This window comes from Marmota marmota, unplaced genomic scaffold, assembly GCF_001458135.2.
Source record: "Marmota marmota marmota unplaced genomic scaffold, marMar, whole genome shotgun sequence".
Classification (NCBI taxonomy): domain Eukaryota; kingdom Metazoa; phylum Chordata; class Mammalia; order Rodentia; family Sciuridae; genus Marmota; species Marmota marmota.
The window spans coordinates 1,630,381-1,654,416 of NW_025999913.1; positions in this window are offsets into that span (position 1 = coordinate 1,630,381).

Consider the following 24,036-nt stretch of genomic DNA (forward strand, 5'->3'; position numbering starts at 1 on the left):
AAGAATGGTCAAATTTTTTAAATCACCAGTTTTCATTTTCTCATGAAATAATTGACCCAAGCAAAGATAATCAATGGATGACAGGTACGGTGGTGCACACCTGTAATCCCAGCGGCTCAGGAGGCTGAGGCAGGAGAATCACAAGTTCAAAGCCAGCCTCAGCAACTTAGTGAGGCCCTAAGCAACTTAGTGAGACCCTGCTCTAAATAAAACGTAAAAATGGATGTGGCTCAGTGGTTGCGTGCCCCCGGGGTTCAATCCTAAAAAGAGAGTTCCCAGTATAGATTATGTGCACAAAGTAAAGAAAGCAAGAGGAAAAACAAGACCAAGTTATCAAGTTAAAAACAACATGGACTCCTAAACACACCCATTTCACAGAACCATCTCCTTCCAAATACATTGTTTGAAGCCATACGAAGTCACCTGGGAAACCAACCAAACTCAGGTCTTCCAGGAGACCCTTCCTCTCTTGCTAACAAGCACACACCAAAAGAGATGGTGTTCCCATGATACCTATTAAAAGGCTCAGAAGTAAATTCCTCCTAGGAATTTAGCAAAGGCAAGTTCTGAAACACAGTTACACATAGGTCTTAAAAGACCAAAGAATCTCTTCTTCAAGGCAATTTTCTCCAAAAACAAAAACACACAGAAATTAGATCTCACCTCTGAGGCTCCTCAACTTTCAGAATTAAAATAATTAGTGTTTCTGGGTTCAATCAATCTTTGTTGAGTAATTGAATTCCTTAGGAAATAACGTTTTTCTCTCTAAAGCAAGAGTGAGGATGTGGTCAGTCTTTTCAGATTGGTATGATCTCTGTGGTGTCCTGGGAGGGAAAGGAAACCAATCATTTCCCACTCAGTTCTCCCATCCGTGAACACGAGCTCTTCACCCACCCCAGTATACTCCTCAGAAAATTGCCAAGCAATCCTGAACTCCACGGTCACTGGCCTCTTATCACTCCTTATCCACTCAAGAACTGCAATTAACAACATTCACGCCACTGACCACCTATCCACTCCAACCTTCCTGGACACTGAGTCTGCTCTTGAACTGCTTCTGTTACTTTTCTGGCCACCTCTCCCATCTCCTTTACTCACCCTACTTTCTCCTTCCAGACACGAGGAGTGCATTTCACAATACCCATATTCCCCACTTTCTTAAAGAGCTCACCCCTTTCACAGCTTCAACTATCTCCTTCCTACAGATGAAGCTCCATCTTACATCAGCCTCGTTCTAACCTTGTTCTCGAATCCTAGACTCAACTATCCAAATATCTGTTGGAAATCTGAACCTCATTGGCCCACTGGGGTTTTAAACTCTATTTCTTTGCCAGGCATGGTGGTGTATGCCTATCATTCCAGCAGTTTGGGAGGCTGAAGCAAGAGGATCACAAGTTCAAGGCCAGCCACAGCAACTTAGGGAGGCCCTAAACAGCTTAGCAAGACACTGTCTCAAAATAATAAATAAAAAGGGCTGGGGGGATGTGGCTCAGTGGTTAAGCACCCCTGGGTTCAATCCCTGGTACCAAAGAGAGAGGGGCGGGGCGGACACTAACTTGGTTACAGTGTTAAGGACAGAGACCAGAGTTGAGAAATAAAATGAAGGCACCAACTACCAGATGTTTTATATAATGAAGACTTGAATTGGATATTTCTTTTTTCAATAATGGGACCTTGTGTGTAGTGGGCAGGTACTCTACCACTAAGCTATTCTGCTACCCCTGGAATTGTTTTTTAAGGGAAAAATGCAAGAGTCATTCAAAAGGAGAAGTTCTGGATTTTGCAACTAATTAGATTTGGGAACAGAAGAAAGGGAAAAGTTCAAAATTATGTCCAGATTTTTAGATGGAATAAATAGAATAATGATTATGACATTAACATAGGGGAGAAAAAATGAGACGACCCATTTGGGGCCAATGGCGTTGAATTGACAACAAGACACAGTGATCACCACCTAAGGATAGATGGTGACTCATGAAATGTTATGTTCAGCCCTGATCACTCAGATTCCAAACGTCAGCTTCATATGGCTACTGGGTAGGATCACAAGTTCAAGGCCAGCCACAGCAATTTAGGGAGGCCTTAAACAACTTAGCAAGACACTGTCTCAAAATAAAAAATAAAAAGGGCTGGGGATGTGGCTCAGTGGTTACTCTCCACTAAGCTATCTCCAAGGCACCCCCAACTCCAAATATCCAAAGTGGAACTCATCCTCCTCCTCTCAAAGTCCTCTTCAAGTTTCCCTAATGTGGTAGATGGCACCCCCATTCCTTCAGAACCGCCAGAATCTTAAGAGTCATATTTCACGACTTCCACCGATTCCCACCATCATTTCTAGTCCGCCACCGAGGACTACATGATGTCTGTTTCTCACATCTCTATGCCTTTGGCTCATCTCCATCTCTGGTCCATCACAATCACCCAACTACCATCGTCTCTCACTTGAACTACTCCCAGCCGCATCCTGACTCCTCTCTCATCTTGTCTCTACCCGGCAGCTGCAAGATATTTTCACAATGAAACTTTGATTGAATATACCTCCCTGATTTAAAAACATTTCAAAACCAGCCTTTTGATTTCAAGATAGAGATGAAGTCACATGGGCTACACAAGGTCTATTCCTTAGCGCTCTCTCTCTCTCTCTCTCTCTCTCTCTCTGACTTCATCTTACACAGGGTTAGTTGTGTTCTGTGTTGTTTCACACTCTGGCCTTTGTTTATAGAATACTCTGCACCCACCCTGCTATCTCCCATCTGAACCAGCCACCACCACCGCGCCCCCCCCCCGCCCCAGCTAACTTCTACTCTCCCTTCTCATATGGTATCCAAAATCTCTTCCATGGGGACCTCCTCCAACCTCTTCGCCTAGTTTAATTCCCTTATCATGGCTCTCATGAGACCATACACCTAAAGCCAAGAAAAAACAGAGCCACACAGGCCTATTGAGAACAAAACAAGATATTAATGTCTCCTACTTGCCTTCCAGCTAAGGATATTGTGTTCCTTCTTTCAAGGACAACAGATAGACTTTTGCAATAACAAGATAGGTAGCCAGCATAAGCCCTCTGAAGTGGCCTGTGTTCGTCTCAAAAAGTTGAGACAAGCAAGATATTCAAGAGAGACGGATAAAGAATTCTCTGCAGCACCCCCTGGTAACCACTGTTACAGCCGCTCAGTCCTGCTGATTGAACGGTTTCCTGGTTCTTGCTTATTCTGACTGTGCCTGACAGTTCCAGTTAGTAGACTCAGAACCTGGGGCTAGTAATTTGTACTACGACATCTAGATGTGCTAAGGGAGAGGTTGTGGGTCCAAGTTGGAGAGAGGAAATCCACTAGAGTACCCCACCAGTCACCACCCCCACTAGAACACATAGAGCCAAGAGCTCTGTACTCCACCGTCCACTGGATAGCCCTGGCCTTTCCCAAACTGCACAGAGTCAGACAGAAGTCAAGGATGAGAGGTCACAGATGGCTTTCCGAGTGGTGTTCCCTAGGAGACAAGTCAGGGAATTGAGGATGCATTTATCTCTGTGTTAAAACATGGGGCCTCACTCAAAGTGGGCCTGAATCAATGTTTTCTTATTGATGAATAAATAAACATTGACTAAAACCAAGCTTGTGCTGTCCCCTCTGAATCAGAGGCTGCACCTGCTCTCCAGCCTGTCCACTCCGCACTCACCCAGGCTTCCAGGCCCCATATGTTCCATTGTAAGCCAACAGTCCTCGTGGAGAGCTCTCATTAGGCCATTTCCCTGCTCAGAAGCCTGCCAAGGACCCTGCTGCCCAGGCCAGTCCGACCCTCAGAACCACACAGGGGGCTGGGAATGCACCTCTGCCCTCGCCTGTATAAGGCCCTGACTGGGTTCAATGCCCAGCACCGAAAAAAAAAAAAAAGAAAGAAAAAGAAAGAAAGAACCATTTGGAGTTCTTCTCAAATAGGCAGAACCATCCCTGATGATTCTCCTGAGCAAAATGGAAAGTGAACTCATACTTCTTTGGTCCCTGATGCATGTCAAGCAGTGTGCATACAATACACTATTTGATCCTTTCCCGTTCCTTAGGGGGTGTATGTCCATCACCACCGTAGATAGGAAATGAGGCCCCGAGACTCAAATAATTTGTCCAAGATTACACAGTGAGCAAAGGAGGCGACTGTTAATCCAGTGCCAAGACGGTCGACTGCTTTATTGTGTCAATACAGCCTCTGGTCTTCCAAATTTCTTACCTGTGCATTCAACACCATGAAAAAGTAAGACTTCTAGATGGGTACGTTAAATTGTATGCAAATAATGACTTAATTTAAAAGTGGAGATGACTCTTGAAACCTTTGCTACGTCTGGATTTCTCAATAGTGGTGAATCCAGGTGGCATCTAACAATGGCAGCTCCTCTGCTTTTAGCCTTTCTTATTTGTACTTAAAGCTGTAAGCGCTGCTTTAGCTGTGACACACAAGTTCTAGCATGAAGTGTAGCATTTAGTATTTTTTAAACTGGGTGCTATTTAATAAAATGTTCTAGAGTGTGAACAAACAGGACTTTTTAAAAATTTTTATTTGTTCTTTTTAGTTCTACTTGACAGTAATGACAGTTGAGTACATTTTGGCATATCATACGTACATGGAGTACAGCTTCCCATTCTCGGGGCTGTACGTGATGTGGAGTTACACTGTCGTGTGCTCCTATAGGAACCCAGGAAAGTTGTGTCCAATTTGTTCCACTGTCTTTCCTATTCCCAACCCACTCCCTTCAGTCCCCTTTGTCTAATCCAAAGTACTTCTATTCTTCCTTCCCCCTCCACATTGTGTGTTAGCAGGGACAGCATTTTTAAAGTGTGAATTCCATGATGGCATCATACTTGGAAAATAATGTCTGGATGGGATTGATTCTTTGGAATTTATTGAAGCTTCTTTTATGGGCCTATTTTTGTGACTGTTCTAGGTATGTTCCAAAAAAAAGGGTCTGCTTTCTGTTTATTGTGGATTTACATATATTTTATCGTATTTTCAGCTCATTTGTATCCATGCTACTTTTATTTCTATTAGACCTAAGTTTCTTAGAGATGCATGTTAAAACATTTCCAACTATAATTTTCATTTACATAGTTTTCATATTTATTTGATATAGCTCAAGAGTATATTGTTTGGTGTGTGTGCGTTTATGATGATTATATTGATTTTTCCACTGTTCTTTAAACAACTTTAAGGTATGAAATATAATATATATATATATATATATATATATATATATATATATATATATATATATATACAGAAAGCATATAAAGCTTGTATATATATTTAAATCCTTAAAAAGCTAACATACTTGTAGCCAATAAAACACTGTCAACATTTTTTTAAACTTAACATTCAACCCAGTTTTCTTCTTTAATATTTTTTTTTAGTTGTAGATGGGTACAATATCCTTACTTATTTATTTTTAGGGGGTGCTGAGGATGGAACCCAGTGCCTCGCAGTTCAAGGCAAGCGCTCTACCACTGAGCCACATCCCCCCAGCCCTTTTTATTTATTATTTTGAGACAGTGTCTTGCTAAGCTGTTTAGGGCCTCCCTAAGTTGCTGTGGCTGGCCTNTCTACCACTGAGCTACAGCCCCAGCCCCCCCACCCAGTTTTCTAAGCTTTCCTGATGTCCATCTCCTCCACCAAGTTTTCCTCGAACTTCAGGCTTCTCAGGGGTCAGGTCAACCACTGCCACGTCTCCTGCCATCATTCATCACACCTGGCCATCTCCAGTCCTAACCTCACACTTTGTGACTCCTCCTTTATGAGGGCTCCTTATCCCACCTGCTCCTGCCAGGAAACCTCCCCAGGCTTGAGTCTCGACTACTCAGCACCTCTGTGCAGTCTTCCTGCAGCCCGTCCTCTGAAGGGACTCTCTGCCTCTCTCCTCTTTGTACCGCTACACATTAAAAAAAAAAAAAAAAAATTACCCATAAGCCAGTTTCCATGTCCTCTTCCTACTTCCTATTTTCTTCATCTACTAGATTTAGGATCCTTGAAGGCAGACTGGGGTTTTACCTTCCTGATTTCTCACAGCACTTGTAATTGCACAACCAATATTTTTTATTGTTTGTTTTTGTTTGATTGGCTGGTTTTTTTGTTTTGTTTTGTTTTGGGGTACTGGGGATGGAACCCATGGGTACTTAACCATTGAGCCATATCCCCAGCATTTTTTATTTTTTATTTTTTAATTTTAAGACAGGGGTCTCACTAAGTTGCTGAGGCTGGCTTTGAATTTGTGATCCTCCTGCCTCAGCCTCCCACACCCAGCTTTTCAATCAGTATTTTAAAGAAATGAATAGAATGTCTCTTTATTCCAACTATGTTTCATCCGTCAAGATAGCAGGCATTTTTTTTTCCTTTAAAATGTCTCTATGTTGACTCTTCTCTGCTTGGATTGCTACTTATTTCAGGCCTTTATCACACCCAAATAGCTGCAGAAAGAGATGCAGGGGGTGGGGTGGAGAAGAGGAAAGAAGGAAGGGCAGGAAGGAGGGAGAATGATATTCTGCTCCGACTCCCTCCCCAGACCAAATACATCAGAATTTCTGGGGAAGGGGGTCAAGGAATCCATGACTGCTCAGTGTGCCACCAGGGCTGAGGACAGTTCCCTTTTAATTTGATCCATCTGACCTCCAAACCTTAAACCTAAAAAGCAATTCATCTTTCTAAAACACAACTTTCAGTCCATGTTCTACTCTGAAATCTCTTGGGCCAGAGACCAAATGATTTGCATAGTAGATGCTCAGAACAAGATAAATAAACAAAGGAAGGAGAAAAGGAATTGAAAGGCTTTCCGGGCCTGGCATAGGGGACCCAGTGGATAGCCTCTGCTGCTCCTGCCAACAGGCCCCTCTGCTGCAGTCTTCTCCTGGCGCCACATGTGCCCCATTACACTCTATTCTTTGCTCCCTGCACCTGGAATTTCCTTCTCCCTTCCCCCCATTCACATCCTAACCATCCTTGGTGGCCTTGCCCATAACTTAACTCCTCCACAGAGCTTCCCAGACTTCTGTCTTCCTCCCTTTCTAAATTCCTGTGGTGCCGACGATTAATAAGATTGGTTTATAGACTGCAAACTTGCTAAGAGAGTAGATCTCTCCACGTGCACAAGAGAATGTAACCGTCCGGAAAAGGATATGTTGATTTGCTTGGCTGCAGTAATCACTGAGCTGTGTATATCTCTATCAAAACTGGGTATTGCACACCTTAACTGTCTGCAATTTTTTTTTTTAAAGAAAAAAAATAAGCCAATCAGATCAACACAAAATCCCAAATGAGGAACTTGTCACCAACATCAGTGTATGAACATGTCTCCCCCCAAAGCACAGAGTCCTTAAGGAAGGGCTGGAGATGCTATACCTCCTCCCCCTAGCCTGGGGCCTGGCCAGTGTGGAGAGGGGATGGTGAGCTAATTGTGTGCTTTCTCCAGAAGGGGCCTAGTAGCCCCTACCCTCTCCTGCTGCAGATAAGGGTGAAGCAAGTCTAGGTGACTTGTTGGAGGTGGCACACCTAGGGGATGGCAGCGCTTGAGATACAAAACACTTTACATGGTTTTTAGAGACTGGCTAAAATACTAGTTGTTTTTGCGCTTACGGTTTACAAAATAAAGTAATGCTTCGCTGTCTTGTTTATTGTTGTCTTAGTGTAAAAGGGGTTCACTTGATGCTTTGACTATATCCCTTGTGGCTTGAAAATTTACATTTTTTTTCTTTTTCCCAATCTTCTTTTCCCTGAACTTCTCCTCCCTGATCTCCTCCTGCCTGATCTCTCCTCCCTAATCTCATTTTCTCTGAATCACCTCCACAAAAGCCCCCTGTTCCTGTGGGTGGGCAGAATCACAGCCTTTGGGACAGGAGTGCCCTGTGTTTCTCCTTTGCTATCAAAGCAATAAACCATCTTTTTTCCTTTTTCTCAAAACCATGTCCTTGGAGACAAAGACCGAGCCTTTGGCAACATTAGCATGATCCCTGCCCTATGTGCCCCTTGTCCGGTCACCGGCCGTCTGCCACCGTGGACCTCTGGACTGCTCTGATGCTGAATGCTCTTAACTGTCCACGCCCCACTGGACAGAGAACAAGAGCTGTGGATCATTTCCCCCAACTCCACCTTCTTCCATCAGGAAGCAGCTCAGAGAGGTCATCCCCCATTTTCCCCATAGAAATGGAAGGTAGATATTATCGACAGTGGGAAAGATAACAGTGGTCCACTTTATGCTTCGAATAGAGCACTGGCTGCTTGGTCGCTGCAACTGACTTTTAAAATGGACAGGTTTCTTTCTCTTCCTCTCTGCCTGCTGCTCCCTAATCTCAGGGGAAACAGGATTCTTCCCCATTTTAGACAATTATCTGTCCTTGAGCACACACCCACCATAGGAATGAAGTTATCCAGATTGGGGGGATGATACCAGAAGATCTCAGAAATGACTGTCTCCCAAATTAACAAGTAAAGTACAGCTCCAACAGAGAACATGTCTCCACGTGGAATGGAGCCTTTGAATCACCTCTTTAAAAGCCCCCTGTTCCTGCTGATGGGCAGAATCACAGCCTCTGGGACAGGAGTCTCCTGTGCTTCTCCTTTGCTAGCAATGCAATAAAACTTCTGTTTCCTTTTTCTCAAAAAAAAAAAAAAAAAAACCTCAAACCTCAAATCTCCTGAGCTCAAAGCTCCTGTCCAGATGCTCGCCGAGGTTCTCCTTGTTCTCAGGTTCTTCCTCGGGAGGGGCAGAAGGCTCTCTCATCTTACTTATTGGGACTAGCATCTTTCCCAGTGAGAGGTCACTCACCTGGTGTCTTTGGTGACAGTCCTAGAGAACAACACAGAATCACTGAATCAGGGAAATTCAGATACAACTTGGATTGTTTTCCGAAAAATCTTTCTCCAAAGAATCGTTCTTCACATATGTGGGGAACAGTTCTGGACTTGTCACTGATATACACCTCAAAGACTAAGTTTGGGGCACTGGGGTTGTGGCTCAGTGGCAGAGCACTTGCCTAGTCCATGTGAGGCACTGGGTTTGATCCTCAGCACCACATAAAAATAAATAAGTAAAAATAATAGCAGATGGAATCAAAAAATTTTAAAAAAAAAACAAGATTGTTACCCTCTGGGTTGGATGGAGGAAGCACTCATCTTAAATTGGCCAGGGAGAGGCTTCAATAGAGGCCCCAGAAGGGCAAGCCACTATGGAGTATAAACGGGAAAAAAAAAATAACACTTAATTAGAAAGACCCTGTTGCCACCAATTTGGGAAGATGCAAGTTCTGTGAGCCAGTCTAAAGTCGAACTAGCAGAGGGAAAAGGTGCTACTGGAGAAGCCAAGTCTGTTCTCCTTGCAGAAGCAGCTCCTAACAATGGCAAGCCTGGGAATTCAGGCTGAGAGCATGTGACAGCGAGATTAGAATTCTGCACTCCAGCAATAATGGCTTATGTTGTCCCAAGTCCTTGGCAGTCGTCAAAATGATTTCCATTCCCATGGGATACAGAGATGCCAGGAATTTCCCCTGAATTTCTTGCTGGGCAGGGTCTCCAGTGAAGGGAAGAGAAGAGAGGAAGACAATAGAGGTGAGCCAGGCAGGTGGCTGCTCTCCACATTTGCAGCAGTTGGTGGCCCAGACCAGGGCCAGCCTCCTTCCCAGGCACAGCTGAAGGACACCAGTGACCAGGACAGCCGCTGAAGGTGGGCCCTCTCGTGCCCTGTGTGCTAAGGATACTCCCTCTTATGCATACACCCACTCACACCTGGAACCACTTTTCCAGCCTCCAAGAGATTTAGAGAGTTGGAGCCAGAGGATTTTGTAGCTTAAAATGGCTGACTCCTGTTTGTGCAAAATTGGACCAGAAAGCAAAGCAAAGATGTGCCACCTATCTGTAGTAATACAGATACCCAAGCCACAAGAAGGAGGGCTCGCCATCTTTCAAGTATGTGTCCTTGAGCATGGTGGGTGTGGCTCCTGATTCCCACTTCTATCAAATGAGGAGGGTCAACAAGATGACCCAGTGGAAATCACCCTGACACTTCTCTAGTTTCACAATCAGGAACTGGACGAGAAGGCCACACAGCCAATTAGGGACACAGCAGGACAGCAAACTGCTTCCCCAGTGATTGTGGTACTTCTCTGCCCTCCAGGCTCCCGATTCGGCTGCCAGAGGAGGATCCTTGAGCATTAAGTCTGGAGGAGACACTGCCCCACCCCAAGCGGGTGGCTGCAGGGGAACTTCCCAACTCCCAGAAAGGACCTCGCTGCCCTTCTGTCAGCCAACAAAACAGACAATGAGTTCAGTTTCACCACCAGGGTGCTTAAGGGACAACTTGACTTTATAGGCACTCTTTGAATTCAAGCAATTGAGTTTCCCAGCATTTACTTGGATAATTAAAAACTGAGTACAGATGTAAAATTATACTATCAATTTGCTCTTCTGTTTTTCTTTCAGCCTCAGTAATACTTGGTAAAACACAAACATGCCACAGGTGGAACATTCACACAATTCCCTGAGGATAACAACCACAGCTGAGATTTACTGAAACCACCCCATGTGACATTCCATGTATCATTTCATGTCATGTTTACCACAATCTAAGAGGTATGTGCAGCTGTGGCTCGCCCCTTACAGAGGCAGCTCAAGTGTCTGGACACACAGGGGGAGATGTGGAGCTGGCCCTGCCCTCAACCCATGTTTTTCTGGCTTCTCGCCCCACATCCCTAACCCTTAGATGGCACTGCCTTTGGGTGGATATTTATGCTTGGCATTAATGTGTCTCTAGTGCCTTTTCTGAAATCAGGTTTGACAGTGCAAGAAAGACAAGAGAGAGAACTTCAGAGTACCTGGGTTCAAGTCCCAGTTCTATCACCTACTTCATGAAAGTTTGGGAAAGAAAGCTTAACCTCTATGACCCATAATGCCCCATTGATAAGGTAAGAGTTTTTATAGATACTGCCCACAGGGTTGTTGTGAACACGTTTAAATCAGAGAATTTCACTAGAGTTCTCAATGCAATGCCTGATAAGCTCCCAATAAATAGTAGATTTCCTCATTGTATTCCGGACACCAGAGATCAACCTGGCCCCATGGGCAGTGCTGCTGATAATCAGCCCTGCCTGGAGGGGTCATCTCCCACAGTTGCTGGCTACCCTGAACATTCTCTATGGCTTCCAGGAAAGGAACATTTGTTCCCGAATTAAACTGAGATGTCAAAGACCAGCTGCCATTCGTATGGAGTGTCTTGTGGCTGCAGGGACAAATTGTGGGTGATGCCAGTCCTTCAGGGCCCTATCACACATTCCCCAGGTGCTAACTAGTAGAGAATTCATGAGCAGGCTGCTTTAGAAAGTCCTCGGTCATCCCAGTGGACTGTGTTGACAACAGCAATCTTGATGTATCATCTGAGCCTGTGTTCGGCTTAGCTGTGTGTGACGCCAGTTAAAATCGTTTAAAATGTAAGCGACACTTCTCACTTTTCTGTCTTAAAAGCCAAAAGAAATGATCTCAGCTGTTTTTATTTATGCAAGACAAACTCCAGAAGGTATAAACTTTCCAATGCCATCTTCGATGCCAAACTACTACTCACTGCTCTGAAAACGTGTCATGCCTCTGTACTTTTGCTCTTGCCCTAAGAATGGGTCACTTCCTGGTCTCCATTTGAACTCTTCATTACTTCCTCGCTTTCCATTCTTTTGCATGAGGTGTTGGGTATGCATTTGGCTCCTTTCTGAACTGAGCATTCTTGAAGACAGAGCACCCTCATGTCATCTCAGTGTCCTCCAGACAATTGGAGAAGGTAAAAAGAGGAATTGGGATGGCCCTTCAGATGTGACGCAGATGTATTTGCAGAGCCGTAAATGGTAGTTTTCCAACCCTTGTCACAAATGTCAAGCCACCTGACTTCCTTAGCCTTTTACAGATTGTAACACATCATTATAAATTGCAAGTAACCAAGATATTGGCATATTTTGTGGTAAAGAAGAGCGAGTTTGACAACTTTAAATGATGCTTTTTATTCTTTATCATTTTAAATGTATCGTTCCTTTTGATGCCGTACTTAATGATATTTATTGCTTCCTCTGCAAAGCACAAGTCGCTGGCTCACTCTCAAATTCAATATGGACCTGAAGAAAGAAGCTAAGTATCACGAGGCTTCACTTTTCCATTCACTGTAGTAAATCCCTCTTGTTGGGATTGTAATTGCAGGTGGTAATCAGAGAACGCAGAGACCTCTGAAGAATTTGATGGCATTCCAGCCAGGACACAGCACAGCCTGGAGACTTAAGAACTGGAAATGTGGACAGTCCTACAATGCTAAGACCAACCAGCAACTGAATGGGTTCTGATGCAGTAGGGCAGAATTTTTAGAGGACGCCTCCCTTTATTTAAAAATAATTATTTTTTCCGTATGTATTCAGTATTTGTGCAACATAAGCATTCTGGTATTGCAGAGTTATAACACTGTAGCTATTCCCTCAATGCCTTTCCTCCTACAAGTTCTTTTCTCTTTAAATCTTCTCCCATCTGGCTTTTCTAAATTAATTTTTTTTTTGTAGCCAGAGCTTCCGTTTCAGAGCGGTGGTTACTTTTGTGTCTCCGATTGCTTTCTTTAATAACTTTTAATGACCTAAGAAATAGTTGGCTGGGTTCCATTTTTCACTTCCTCCAAATCCAATGATAGCACCTCCTACACCCTGTGTTTACAAGTATCACAGAAGGCAGTGCTAATTCCTTTTGCCTTATCTCCGCTGAAGGATGCCTGGATTCTTGACAAGACCGGATAGAAGGTGCAAGTGGTTTTTGACACCGCTAAGAAACAACAAGCCAGTAGGACATCACGAGAACTAGCCACTTGAAACCATCCCTTCATTCTTTCACATATTTGCTGCACGTTTCCGGGTGCCTCCCGTCAGAAGGATGCCAGCTATGTGCTTTGTGGGGTGCAGAAATGGGAAAGTCAAAAACAGACATCGAGGAGTTTTCATTCTGCAAACGGGTGCTCCGATCAATACCGCATGGGTTGCATGGATGAGGTGCCCCAAGAGAGGGACAAGTGGCTGAGGAAGTTCAAATGAGGGAGAGATCATATCCCCCCAGGGGAGACTCTTATGGAGGTCCAACTCCATTCTATGATTGATGAGTTTGAAGTCAGCCGGCTTTCAAGTGCAACAGAAGAGGGCAGTGGGAACCCAGGACAGAAACCCAGGAAAAGAAGGACGAGTGGGAGGTAAAGATTCCAGAGCCGACTTTAGAGAGGTTGTAGTTCCCTTGTTATGTTCGATTTCAGGACCCTTAAAAGACCACCAGAGACCAAGATCAATGTAAGCAGCAAAGAGGTGTTTATTGTGAGCTAGCTCGGTCCTACACACACACAGCAACTGCTGACGCTGAGAGGCCCCGAGCCCAGGGTTTGCAGCAGTTTTATACACTCTTTGGGGAAGGCAGGGACTTCACATACATCATAGCATCTCTTAGCAAATCATCTAACCGCAGGAAAATCATAAAACAACTCTAAAACATGATTAGCACATTCACTGGCGGGAACAAGTTGGGTAGGGGTGATTGGTTACTACAAGAGGGGGATTCCTTTGAACTGATTGGTTTAAGCCACAAGGGGTATACGTGCTGAACTACATGGTTTCCCAACATGTTATCTACCACCATAAACTACTGGGGGGTCATCTAGCATCCCAGGTATTTCCCTGTCTCATGATGATTGGTGGTTGCTAGGGGGTTGCTATGGGTCCTCACCTAGCCTGACTGAGTCAGGGACACCTGGCGCAGCAGATCTCTCCTGTTATTTGTAGATAAACAACTCAGCAGGGTGGGAATGTGCTTAGGAGTGCTCTGTGGGTCTTTCCAAGGACAAGGGTCACGCCCCCTTCCTTGGACAGGCTTTGCTCTGAGGTAGAGGCTGGTTTCTCACCCTGACTCCTGTTTGGACTACCAGGGCCCTTCCACTGCGGTGGCTTCCAGAGCCCAGGACAGCTGGGGCTTTTAATTTCCCAGTCAAGAGACTTCCTGCTGCAGAGGTGTATTCAGGACCCACGGTAGGTATTTCTGCTTAGGAAAAGTTGCATCTATTTTTTAAAGGAATGGGATTTTTTGTAAGGTCAGGCAGAGTGGCGACCACAATTGATGTAAGATCAGGCAGCAGTGACCACAAGGAGACAGATTTAAAAAGGCTTTACTGAGATTTCACTGGTGTGGGGGGTGGCGCTCAGACTGACAGAGCAGGTAACAAGAGGGTCTGAGGAGAAGTGCACAGGGGCTAGACTGGACTAGAATTTTTATTGGGCTTAGGACAGGAAGGGAGGGCTTAGGACAGGAAAAGGGGGTTTTAGAGTCCATTGTCCTTCTGGGGTTGCTCCGGGGTAGCTGGCTAAGATCCAGGATTGGCCAGGAGATCCCCCTGATTGACAGACAGCTGTGTCACTGCCTGATTGGTGGTTCTTTGGGGGGGTGTGGGTTGCTTGGTGCTTTGTTCCTCAGCCACCTCCACCTAACATTTTTGTTTTGATTTGTTTTTATTATTTTGTTGTTTTTCTCATTTTTAAAGTAATCTTTACGGGTTAGATATGAAGTGTACCCCAAAAGCTCACGTGTGAAACAATGCAAGAATGTTCAGAGGTGGGTGGGTGTGGTGGCGCACACCTGTGATCCCAGCAGCTCTGGAGGCTGAGGCAGGAGGACCACAAGTTCAAAGCCAGCCTCAACAAGTTAGCAAGGCCCTAAGCCACTTAGCAAGACCCTGCATCAAAGTAAGAAATAAAAAAAAAAAAAGGCTGGGCATGTGGCTCAGTGGTTAAGCACTCCTGAATTCAATCCCTGATACCAGGAAAAAAAAAAAAAAAGGATCATTCGGAGGTGAAATTATTAGATTATGAGAATTGTGACCTAATCAGAAGATGTATCCACTAAAATGGATTAACTGGGTGGTAACTATAGGAAGGCAGGGTGTGGCAGGAAGGCTCACTGTGGGTGTGCCTTTGGGTTTTACATTCTGTTCCTGGTGAGGGGAGCTCTCTGCTTCCTGGTTGGGGTTGGGGGGCCGCTCTCCTCCTCCATGCCCTTCTGCCTCATCTGGGGCCCAGAGCTGTGGAGTTGGCCTATCACAGACTGAACCTCTCAAACCATGAGCCAAGACAAACTTTTCCTCCTCTATGTTGTTGTCAGGTCTTTTGGTCACAGTGATGAAAAAACTAACTAAACAAGTAATATTCATTGAGTATTTTTAATCTTTAAAAAATCTGTATTCCCACTACTCAGAGACAATATAGTACATGTACCAAAGTTTTCTATTTAATTAATACAAATAAATGGTTGCATATTGATTCTATTTTTTTTACTTGCATATATTTAAAAAACAAAATTTAGATGGTGTTATACCTAGTTTTTGGTATGATTTTCCTTCACACTAAATAAAAAAAATTATGATCTCTTTTGACTTCTGCATCTTTATCATTTTGGATTCCTACAGAGTATTTCAACCCTGGTTGATAGTCAGGTTATTTCAATTTTTATGCTACTTTTAGACAATACCATGATAAACATCCTGGTATGTCTATACTTGTGGGTGCAGCTAGGCATCTTTCCTTAATACAGATGTGCAGAAGTAGGTTACAGGGTCACAGATGTGTCTAACCACGTTAATATACAGCCTCCATAGATGAAGATTAACATCAGGTGGTTTAAACTTTGGCCCCATCATCCCTCTGTGTTCAGTGCACCTCCCCCATTAGGCCCTACCACTTCCCATTCATGCCGCCATCTTGACTCTCATTCTTGCAAGGGCTGAGTTGACTATCAGCTAATCATTTTAATCATTAGGACATTCACTTTTATGGCTTTTAAAGCTATGACTCATTTTTTATAAAGATTAAAGTGGCTTCTAGAGTTAAAAGACTGAAGATGAGACAGGAAAACTATTATGGAGGGGACCCTTGACTGATATACTTCAAAGAGACCCTTACTGCCCCGATGGAGGAATCCTGAGCTAAGATCAGATAATCTGCCCATCGGCAGTGGGGGATATTCTAGATCTTTTCTAAGCAGAATCCTTTTCATTGAAACGGTCACCAGAATTTTCATTTCTAAGATCTCCTGCCTCTTTCCCCAAAGTACCATCTACTGCCATTACAGAGAGAGAAAATGTTCCCCGCTAGTAATGAAAATGCATATTTGGACCAGTTCTCCCCACTGTGTCCAACAAAGTGAGTTCACAATTCCTTGGCCTCTGAATTCCTTTCTGTGGTCCATTTCCATGGTTATTGCCACTCAGGATTATGAGTCAATAATCACTAAATCCATTCATCTCAAACTCTACTGCAACAACCACCAACATCACAGGCTAAGATTGCAAAGCACACATGTGGGCAGTCCACGGAAAGCCAAAGACAGTTTACCATGGGATTCTGGGGATCTTAGTCTACACCCATACGTTTCTCTGAAGAAAAAAAAAACTGTGACTTGTAAACACTGAGTCAAATTCTTACAAATCTGTACCCTTCATAAGGGTACAAAACAGAAAGGGAACATACTCTTGAAACCTTGGTCTAAAAATGTCAATGCATATATGTAATTTTTAAATTACAGCCAAAATGAATGTCTACTGTTTTTTTCTTTCTGATAGTTAGATGTTTGAATAGATACCTTGCTTGCCACTGTGAAATTTTATTCTCTATTATTGCTTTACACACAATAGGCATTAAATAAATGTGTGTTAAAATGAACTAAATTTAATAGTTAGGTCAATATCTTTTCATACATGTTTATGATATTTAATAGTTGGAAAGTAACATTAACTGCAGCCATTTCCATAAATATCATTTCCTTTGTCCATGTGGAATGTAAAAACATTACCAATGGGAACTGTCCCGAGGTGCCTGAGTTGAGTTATTAAATTCTAACTTAATTACAGCAGATACTACCAATTTTTGTTTGTGTGTTTGTTTTGGTACTAGGTATTGAAATTCAGGGGTGCTTTACCACTGAGCTACGTCCCCAGCGCGCCCCCCCTCCCCCCGCCGCCACTTTTGTTTTTGGAGGAGAGAGGGTCACTAAATTGCTGAGGCTGCTCTTGAATTTATAATCCTCCTGCCTCAAGTTGCTGGGATACAGGCATGCACCCCTACCCCTGGCCCTACCAATTTGTTTTAAATAACTTGTCCCACTCTTAAAAAGGAAAATTGATTTGAGGAGCAGAAGTAAATGAAGAAAATTGATATTAAATGGCAGGAGTGAAGCAAATATTTGAAATTCTGGTTTCCTGGAGTTTCAGGAAGAGTTGAAATCTCTCCTTACTAGAAAATAAATTCTGGCATCGAAAACCATTCAGATCATGGTAGATTTCTATCTCAATTCTATCTCCTCCTCCTAGGCAGCCTATTTACTAAAGCAGTATGATAGCTGTTAATATTGTTATTTAATAAACATATAACCAATGGAAAAAATAAAACCATGGAATAAAGGTGACTTCTCAAAACCTCTGCTGCTTTTTCTTTCCCGTTGATCTGCCTCCTAGGAGTCAACCTACACCAATCCATGGAATTAGGAACAGGAAAACATAAAGTCTGCTCTTGAGAATATGTACGTCTTCTTCTAGTCTGAGAAAAACAGTATGCAGGAAGGACAGGGCAACAAGAAACTATCATTTAAAAGGCTTTAAAATATTTTTTAAAATTGAAAACCATATTCAAGCAGACCTATTGTTGTTGTTGTTATTTGTTGTTTGTTTTGTTTGTTTGTTTGTTTGCTGCTGCTGCCGGGCACTCTGCCACACCGTTCAAGATTTCCTAATGGGCACGTATACTTCACGCTTCGCTGTCCTACGTGTTCCTTGGTTAACTTCCCCTCGTGTGAACAGATTCAGAACCGACACAGTTCATGCTCTGTTGTCTACAGAAATTTACCGAAAGAGAAGACTTTCAGGCACAGATCTTATCGTAAGTGAAAAATATTCTATTATCGTTTCGTGAAACAACTTTATAAATATAATCATAGCAATCTTTTGAAAGATAAGATAATGTTCCTCTAAAACCAATTAAAATTTTTTAAAAGATTATTCAGGATTGTCCTCGTGTTAAAACTAAGAGTCCCAAGTCCTGGGAATCCCAACACACAGACCCAAACTAAGGCAACTGGTCACCCTCACATCAGCAATCCTGAATATAAATACCAGCTCTGAACACTCCGTTTAATTGAGTTAAGCAAGACTTTATTGAATGCAGAACTGTGTCTAAAGTACTGTGTTAAACAGGAGTCCATCAAGGCCCATGCAGGAGACAGCTGGTATGGTCAAACTGAGTCATTTGAGTAGTTTCATTAAAAGGCTATTTACAGAGGCGTGGAGAGAGCAAGGAACCCGTGAGATGTAGAGAGGCATCCTGGGCTAGCAACAGTAGGCAGCCATGCGCACCCTCAGGGGAAGCTGCCCAGCCTGAATTCATCACAAGCCAACAGGGAGGGAACCCAGGACCTTCCTCCCCCACCCTCCAGATATGAACTAATGCCTCCCCAAATCCAACCGGAAAGAAGAGGAAAGGAGTGTCTGGTAAGGGGGTCTGCAGCTTCCCAGGCCACAGCACAGGGCAGAGAGTGGTGGGGAGGTGCCCAAAGAAGTCCTAAGCCTGACATTTCAAAAGAAATGCTAAATGTAGGTCTTTGGAGCGATGACATTATGGGTATCACTGTTATTTTCTTCTACACTGTGCATTTTCAACATTTGGGCATGGAACATGGATTACTTCGGTCATTTTTCATCTTCGTGTTCAACACTGAGTGTGCCATTTGGCTGTGGTGGGAATATTGTCTTGCTGCTACCACTTGTGTTTAAAGTTTACACTTCTGCAAATGCATTCTGTGATGGCATTCATCGTTTTAACACTTTCAGTTTGCATAAATCTCGTTGTTAACTAAAGCGTGGCCCCTGCTCTTAGTAACTTAAAATCTAAGGGCAAGTTGAAGGTGTTAGTTTAGGCACATACCAACGCAACTTAATAGTAGCAATACCCGAGTGTGCAGGTCTAACTAGCTCTTGAAGAAGTAAGCAAAAACCAAAATCAAGATGTTGGTTTTATGCCTCCTGACCTGGCTTGCTTTTAGTTAATTTGGAATTAATGGACCCTGGAAGTATTTTTATACACATGCACACATATAAATATATGTGTATGTATATACATATATGTATGTGTATATACATATATATCTATGCATACGTATATACATACATGCATATACACAGATATGTATATACATATATATTTTCAGACATAAATATATTGACATCTAAATATATGTAAGACATATTTATACATCTTAATCTTTTTTTTTTCTTTTTCTCTTTCTTTTTCAGTACTGGGGATATTTACCCAGCGGTGCTCTACCACTGAGCTACACCCCCGACACCTTTTTATTTTTTATTTTGAGATAGGATCTCACTAAATTTGCCATTTGGCCTTGAACTTGCCGTCTTCCCTATCTCGGCCTCCCACGTAGCTGGGATTACAGGCATGTGCCCCTGTACCCAGCTGTCTTTGTCTGTTTTTTCTGTAGTTAATCACACAATGCCACAGACTGAGTTATAAAGAAATCTATTTGGCTCCGTGGTTCTGGTCCAAGGTCAAGGAGCACATCTGGTGGTGGCCTTCTTGTGGGCAGTGTGCCCAAGTGGTGCAGGGAATCACGTGGTGAGAGAAAGAGAGCACGCAGGACCCGGCCAGATTGGGTTTTACAGCAGCCTCGCCTCAAGGTGACCTATGACCCATTAGTCTATTAATCACGTGAGTGGATGGTCCATTCATGAGGGCTGTTAGTTTGGATCTGGAATGTGCTCCTTGTGTTAAAGGCTTGGTCCCCAGCCTACTGTGCTATTCATAGGTACTTGAAATTTTAAGTGGAGAAAGAGACTGAGAGTAGCTCAGTGGTAGAACACTTGCCTAGCAGGCCCAAGACCCTGGATTCAATTCCCAGTGCCACAAAGAGAGAGAGGTGGAGCCTAGAGGGAGGTTTTATGTTATTGGGTGCATGCCCTCAGAAGGGATTGTAGGACCCTGGTCTATTCTCATTCTCTTCTTCACACCCTACCCATGAGGTAAGCAGTTGTACTCCATCACCTCCTCCCCTTCATTATATTCTGCCTTGCTATGGCCCACCAGTCATGGACTGAAACCTCCAAAACGGTGAGCCAAAATAAACCTTTTGTCTTTATAAACTGATTATCTCAGGCATTTGTTATAGTAACAGAAAGCTGACTAATACAAAAGCAGAGACTTAATCACTTCTTCAAAGTCCCACCTGGTCTCACCTCTTAATATAATAGCAATTAAATTTCAATATGTGTTTCAGAGGGGACAAACCATAGTTGAATCATAGAATAAACTTTAAATTATTTTAGTCATCCTATTTGGCTGTACTAGTTTCATGATTGAGCCTTCATATAAGTCCTGCATCAATTCCCCTCCCCTTATAATTACAAAAAGAAAATGACATCAGGGTACCCATAGCACTGAGGAGCTGACACTGTTGGATTTATCTTCAGTATTCTGCCCATTTTCACTCTGAAGCCACCTGCTCTTATTGAAGATGCATATATCCATGCTTCTCCAAAATGTATTAATTCTTGTCAAAGCCAGAAACAAATGAGCAAATTGCAAAGCAGGGTTTAACTATTTGTAAGCTGTCTGCAACTTCTGACTTGCAAAGCAGCAACTTCAGTTTTCAGAAAGAACGTTATAGGAAGTTATCGCCCCTGCAATCTCCAATGTGGCCCTTAATATAACCATCTTTCCAATGGTTAGAGTTTAAAATTCTAAAACACATATCACAAAAGCAGATTTCATTCTTATTGCACTGAACCACAGAAATCCCTCACTCTGTGGCATCATAGGCGCTAATAGCTGAGGAACAGACCACAGGTTTTCATATGAAGGGTGCTTGTTATCTTCAGAAGGATTTGGACCGAGTACTCTAAGTCTCCTTTTCTTCCATTGGAAAATGGGAGAAATAATGATACTCATTGGTTGTTATAATGATGAAGGTAATTTCCAAAAAATATCTGACCCTGAGTAGGCTTTAAAATCAGGATTCCCACCATAACACTCTTCACCTTAGCCAACATGGTTTCAGTAACTTTGTGTTTAGTAACTTTACATTTAAATAACTTAAGAAATATATTTTCTATCAAATGTCTTAGAACTTCTAAATATACTGGTTTATCTCTGCCTGCCTGACACGGAGAGTAGCCATTTGCAAATACAGGGATGAAATGAGACAAATATAACCCTCCTTTGATCAAAAGGTTTCCAGAGAAGCACGAATTTTCTTTCAACCTAATTGATGTGTAATCCAAATCAGTAACCAATGAAGTCTATCCAAGTGATGTGCATTCAGGTGAGGGAGATGGGGAGGGATCTTCACAAGTTTATGGGCTCCTTTTTGACACCATGAATGGAACTCCCTTTCCATACCTGGGGTAAACATGCCAGTCTTGAGCCTTACTAGTCTTGAGCCCACCTTCCGTAAGAAGTATGAATGTGCAGCGTCCACACGCCTGTAATCACAGCGGCTGTGGAGGCTGAGGCAGGAGGATTGTCAGTTCAAAGCCAGCCTCAACAAAGGAGAGGCGCTAAGCAACTCTGTGAGACCCTGTCTCTAAATAAAATACAAAATAGGGCTGGGGATGTGGCTCAGTGGTTGAGTGCCCCTGAGTTCAATCCTTGGTACCCCACCAAAAAAAAAAAAGTATGAATGAGGTACAGACAATGAGGCAAACTACCCAATCGTCTCTGGGCAATTCTAACCAAGTCTCACTTGCTTTTTCAAAAGCCTACTGTGTTTTTCTCTCTTCCATTCCATTTTTGCCCGCTTCCCCCTAGCAAAAGAAAATTTTAGTTTTTCGAGTACCTCTACTGGACGTTGTATTTAACAGAAGCCCCCAGTAGACATAGATTCTCCTTGAATTTTCACTGACAGACTGCTTCCAGCTGCCCTCGGGGTGGGACGCCACCACAATAAAATGCAGTGTTTGCTGAGGATTTCAGCAGCCACCTGGGGGCCCAAGGAACTCAATGAATGCTATTTAGCAGGGCCGAGTGGTAAAACGGTGACAAATGGCATGTTGACTTTTTTTTTTCTGTGTTTGTGGTTTTAGGACGGCTTGGTTTCAGCCTCTGCTGGCTCCTTCTTCTGTGTTACCAACCTTTTCCACATTAAAAGCCTGTAACGGCCTCTCCCAGCTTCTGGCAGCCAGCTCCGGGCTGTTGACAGAAGCCATTTATTGGTTAGATGTGGCCTGTTGGAAACTACTGGCAAATACTGATTTGAGAGTAGATCCATGCTTCGGAATTTGTGTGCATTCTTTTTTTAAGGGAAATTCTTTAACTATCCCAGTTTTTGCTCTTTAGAGTGTTATCATTTCAAAATGACCACCAACTGTTGGCTTCTTTTATCTCTGGTCACACCCAGTAAAATTAGGCTGGTTTGCAGATGATTAGCCCTAGACTGATCCACCTCTGAGCTAAACCTCCGCTGGCTTTGCTGGTTGGTTGGACTCTGCGCAGGCTTAGCCCCTGGGACACCCCCTAGTCACCTCTACAGTCCCCAGAGCCCCTTCCCTGCCTAGGCTCTCAGACTCTCCGAAGCTCACTCCTCTGGAGAAGGCTCATTAGCCTCGGCCTCCTCCTCCTCTTTGCTTCTGTCTCCTTACACAGCATTCTTCCCCCATCCCTCTTGGTTCTAGAACGTTTCCAATTATTTCCGCCGCGAGGTTCTGAGTTCAGAGTGTTGACTGAACTAAAATATGGAAAAGATGAGAAGAGCCTGGCACTGAGAGGCCAATTAGTTAAATTGTTCAATGATCCCAAGCAAGGCCGGTTTCTCTTTCACTCCTGATGAGTCTTGGACTCATTAAAGGGAACTCAAGTTTCACTGAAGGCTTGTCCAGGAATTCCCCAAAAGCTCTTGAACCGAAGGCTTCAGCTGCCCGTGTAGATTTCTGTTTCCAAATGTGAAAAGACCTGAGAGCATTTCTCCCTCCAAAAAGATGTCATGGATTCAGGGCCCTTTCTCTGCCCTGCTCCGGATCTTGCCCACTCCAGGACTCAAGGTCAGGCGCTGCTATTTCAAGTTGAAAAAAATGATATTTCTGTAATCCAAATCGATTTTGGGAAACGGTCGATAGGCCACTTAAAGTGTTGCACAGTTTCACACGGATCCCGTATTTTACTACCCAGACTTCAATATGGTCTCAGTTCTACTTTCTAGACCCAAACCCAGCGAGCGGCACACCTTCCCAAAGCTCTTCTTTCCTCCCACCTCCCAGTCTCCCTCTTGGGGTTAAACCAATTCAAATTAAGCTATTTAGTGCGTCCCGTGCGCCTCTTCCATCCCGTGTGCTAGTGGGGTGTGTAAACCCATGGACTACAACACAGAGTGAGCAGGGCAACCCCAGAAGTGAGATAAAAGCCCTCTTTCCCAAACACACAAATCTCACCTCTGTGGCACCTGGAATTTCCCCAACTGGACCCTTCCTCACGCTGACCCACGACCCAGTTCAAAGTTCTAAAGAGGCCTTACAACCTATTTTTGCTCAGACTTCCTTCGAGACTTGAGCACACACATGCACACACCCAGGATCAACATGTCACACTGGGATTACAAAACCCACATCCGTATTCTTCCAGACCCTCTTACCTTTCCAGATCTTTCCAGACCAATCCGTTCAATTGTTCTATAGAGGCAAAAAGTAACAGCTCGGATGGTGGTTATCTCCAGGTTATTCACTATTTTAGAGAAGGAAATATTTGTCACCCGTGGACATAGATCTAACAAGTCATCTCACATGCCCACATGCCAAAAGGCCCATCCCTCAAGTATTCAGAAATCCATCATCTAAAAAAAAAAATACTATTTTAAGAGTGGCCCCAGAGCCTTTTCCCTATTAGGATTCAAAGACAGATTGTAATGCAGGAAATGTCTAAAACTCTCAGAGCTTTTTTTTTTTTTTTTTAATCTTTTTTTTTTCTTTAATTTTTTTTTTTT